This window comes from Sylvia atricapilla, chromosome 1 (genome assembly GCF_009819655.1).
Source record: "Sylvia atricapilla isolate bSylAtr1 chromosome 1, bSylAtr1.pri, whole genome shotgun sequence".
In the NCBI taxonomy this organism is placed as follows: Eukaryota; Metazoa; Chordata; class Aves; order Passeriformes; family Sylviidae; genus Sylvia; species Sylvia atricapilla.
In genome coordinates, this window is record NC_089140.1 from 148,026,823 (window position 1) to 148,031,358 (window position 4,536).

The following is a 4,536-nucleotide window of genomic DNA, read 5'->3' on the forward strand; positions in this document are numbered from 1 at the left end:
GTGGGAAAAGTATTTTTCCCACCATGTGTCTCTGAGGCATGTTAAGACCTACCTTATTGCTGAGCTCTGTCCTGCAGCAGAGGATTGCCTTTAGGAATGCTTTTCCTGCAGGCTCCAGCCCTGCAAGTAAACAGGCAGGGACGGGCAGGATGTGGGCAGAACTTGGGAACTTCTCTACCCCTCCCAGGGACCAAAGTAGCCTCAGAGCCACCACAAATGCAGAAGAGAAGGATGGTAAGGAAGGGCTACCCCTGCCGTGGTTCCTCCCATGATTGCTGCCCTCAGCTCCTGCCTGGCCCAGGGGAACACATGGGCACTGTTAACATCCCTTTGCTGGCAGATCCACCAGAGCCTGCCCTGGTCCCAGTATCAGCACTCGTGGACTGGGGGATTCACTGGTGTTTGCAGACACCCATTTAATTCAGATTGCTGCCTGGCACTTGCAGGTCAGTGCCTTCTGGTCTGTGATTTCAAGTATTTCCTGATGAAGTTGCCCAGGAAGGATATGGCCAGAAATGTTCCAGATCACCTGGTTTGCCACAGAGAGCAGTCTGAGGGCATTATTCTTTCACAACATTGTCATATACAATTTTTAAAAACATGTAAAAATTTTAAAACTCCATGTTTGTACAATTATTGAAAGTATTAAAATATATGCATTTTAAAAGTTAGGAATTTTAAAATTATGCTTTTTCAGTAGTTCAGGTATTCCATCTGAATTCACCACATCAGTGGAATCCAACATAGACAATAACTTTTTAAATATCACACCCTGAGATATGTGATTTAGTCTTTGCTGGCTCTGCTGATTTAGTAGCACAGCTCACAGAAGGACTAATGTTCAGGCAATCCCACTGGTCTTTCAGCACACCTCTTAGCAGATTAAAGTACTCCATAATTTTTTATTGGAATGACAGAATCTGTCCCTAAATACAGACAACACAATAAGAGCATCAATAAATTTGGAGTCATTTTCCACTTAAGTCTGTAGAACATCAAAGACACTGATGAAACCTTAAATCACAGAAAATAATTGCTAGTGACAGAATTCTTCTTAGGCTTCATGGATTTATTCCCAAAAAGCATTAAACCCATGGGAAATATTACCTTTTTTTTTTATCACTAGTTCTCATTCTGCTTGTTTAAAACAAATCCAAAAGAATTGATTTCTACTACCTAATAAAGCATCAGTGTAAGCAATGTCAGACACCTTTCCCCAAATTCAAGTGGTAAAATGAAGGACCTTAGCAAAAGAATTTTTGAGCCCTAAATACAGAGTTGAATATAAAGTAATCCCAGAGTAATCCCTGAAAACATACCCACAGAGAAAATTACTTATTTTCATCAACAAGTTTTCTCATTAAAAGTTTGAAATTTGGGACCCTGCAGCATGGAAGCACTGAACCAGACACTCCTGCCATGTTTTGGGCACGGTCACCAAAGGGAGCTGTACTTTCAGTGCTTCATCCTACAATTTTCACTGGGGCAGCACCAGCGATGGGGAATTAGCTCAAATGGTAGAGCGCTCGCTTAGCATGCGAGAGGCAGCGGGATCGACGCCCGCATTCTCCAGTGTTTTTAGAATTTATTTTGTTATAAACCAGATGGCAGCATCTGAAATTATCCTGAGATGAGCTCAGAGATGAGCTCTGAGATGGCCAGAGCCTGGTGCTGACAACACCAAGGCTGTGGGTTCGATTCCTGTATGGGCCATTCACTGAAGAGCTCAACTCGATCCTTGGGGGTCCTTTCCAGCTCAGATATTCTGTGACCACTGATGTAAGATGTCAGATTTTACTCTCCTTCAGGTATCAGACTAATACTTTTTTTTTTTTTTTCATTTAATAAGAAATGAGTATCATATTTCTCCTTTCTCCTAGAAAATAATATCACAAACTCTTGAAATTTTGCCCCTGGTATCTAACACTTTACAAGCTCCTTCTGCAATTTTTAGCTTTTAACTCCCATTCCTTTTACCTTCTGTGATTTTCTGTTCCAGGGGATGAAATTCAGAGTGTTTTGTGATTCAATTTGACTTCTCTAAGGCGGCCAAAAGCTTGTTTTTTTGATAAATCATAAGCTAAAAAGAACCATCTCCTGTAAAAGAAAAGATTTCACAAGTCCTAGCACTTGTGAAAATGCTGCTTAGATGTGAATTAGGTGATTAAGATGATTATTAACCCAATAATCATTCAAATTTTTGGGAAGAAGACTGCTTTTGACTGCAGGCAACATACTTGAAAGAGCAGCAATTCCAGAAGCATGAAATGCTGATCACTGACCCTCTTTAAAACCCTGCAGGACAGTAGGGATCTGGTGTAAAACCTCTAAGACCCTCTGTCAGAGGTCCACTGCTCAGAAGTCCGGGTGCTGCTCTTGCCATTGTCTCGTCTCCCAGGCGATGGTGAGAAGCTGCCAAGATGGAGTTTTTCATGAAGAAAAGAGTTAGGCTATGAATAAAAAATGCAGACAGGTGGTGAAACAAATAGGGTTATAACTAGACTCTTCACCTGTCACCTTTAAAATGCCATTTTTTAGATGGGAATGGGGACTTGGGTGGATTTCAGATGAAGAAGTTGAGGATGCCCCATCCCTGGAAGTGTACAAGGATGGGCTGGATGGGGTTTGGAGCAACCAGGACTAGTGGAAGTTGTCCCTGACCATGGCAAGATGATCTTTGAGGTTCTCTCCACTCAAACCATTCTGTGATTTCTATGGTTTATTTTGTATAAAATTACTGTGACAGAGCCACAATTAAGCTCAGTTCAGCTGTCCAAGTCTTGCACCAAAAGCAAGGCCTTTCTGTCCTACATTATTTCAGCTGGGACAGGAGCACAGGGTGCTCTGTTTACCAGACTTGATCCTCATATGAAAAGGTTTACCTTGTAATAGACAGGATTTCACTAATCCCATGAGCCTACAGCACTGAAGGTGCAAAGGGGCTAATAGCCTCCTCAAATCTCCCATTCTTCCTGATGGTATTGAAGGAGAAAAACTCTTCTATGAGCTTTGCAGCCATCCAATTCAGCACCATGTCATAGAACAGAGAAGGGATTAGCACTTATCATTTGATCAGGCAAACAAGTTAGCCAAACAAGAAGAGCTGGTAATGAGGCAGAAAAGCTGTTTGCACAATGGCACAGATCCCCCCACCTAGGCATGAATTAAGAGTATTCATAATACTGCTATTTAATTGAAAGACTCCATAGATAAAGGCCAATTTTTAATTGAGACACTCGAGTAGATAAAGGCCAAGTTTTTGCAGACAGCATAGGACTGACAAAAGAAAAAATCCATGCTCTGTGGAGCTTCTTAATGACAAATCAGAATTAATAAACCTTGTCGTATTTGTAACAGAAATAAGCTAAATGATCATTTATGCAAGTGTCAGTTTCACAGGAAATTGTTGCCTGCCATGTTCCAGCGATTATTTGGGTTTCAATGCAGGAGAAACACTGGCTTCGTGTCAGAATTGTCTTAAAGTCACGCTAAATCAACCCAAAGGCTGCTGTGGGTATTCCCCAAAACCAGTGTAATCCCTCCCTCTTCCACGGGCTCTGGATGAGAGAGAGAAGAGGTTTTTAAGATAATGTGCACTCCAACAGCCTTATGCTCCCTCTATCATCTTTACAAGTGTTTGACAATCAGCTAGATGACATCACTGTCATATCACACATATCCTGAAAGATCCTAAACCTGACACCTGGGATAAAATGCACATCACCCCTCTACAGCTATTCCAGACCCTCCTGCTCACCCAAATTGCTTTTTTAATCAATACAAAAGTTCTCAATTTATTGACGGAGATGCCACTGAAATTGGGTCAACAGCCATGGTCACTCCAGGCTGCTGTAGGGAACCAGTCTTGCCAAGACTCTGCTGTGCTTTATTCAAATTATGAGGTTTCATCTGACCAAATACAGAGATTTAGTGTATAGTTGTCCATATCTGAGTAAACCACCTGCCAGCCCTCTATAATCCATAAAGACAAACACACACTTCTAGGGAGTAATTTATTTCAAACAGGTCAGACAAATTAATACCTTGAAAAACTTGGTATTTTTTCCACCATTTTTAAGGCAGTGAGGTATGTCTGGCTTAAAGTGATGGTCAACAGCAGACATCTAAAACTAGGTGAGATGAGCCAGCATGACATCTTGGGCAGGACAGGCCCATCTCCACACACACTCAGCCTCTCTGCTTGAGGCAGATAGACCCAAGAGATGTTAAATGCCACACAAACCAGTGGCACAGCATTTTGTCCCATGTTATGCCCATCCATGCCATGGGCCATCGCAATTATTTAAGGGAATTAAGCCCATGGTACGATGCATCTGCAAGTCATTAATGAGGAGAAGTACAAAGGCATAGAGCTAAGGGAAAAACTGACATTGGTCAAACCAGAATTACTCTTGCTTATTTCTGGGGAGATTTTTCTTGACTGTTTTGGTTTGGGTTTGCTGGGGGAGAGGTTGTTTGGATTTTTGTTTGGTGGGGTTTTTATGGGTTTGGGTATTTTTTGGTCGTTTTTTGTGG

The 4,536-nt window shown here is 41.8% G+C and overlaps 1 non-coding gene across 1 annotated transcript; it reads left to right on the top strand.

The window, feature by feature from the left end:
- Window positions 1-1,499: 1,499 nt before the first annotated feature.
- Window positions 1,500-1,572, top strand: TRNAA-AGC (transfer RNA alanine (anticodon AGC)). Its single transcript has one exon. It is a non-coding gene; the product is annotated as a tRNA-Ala (tRNA).
- Window positions 1,573-4,536: the final 2,964 nt, after the last annotated feature.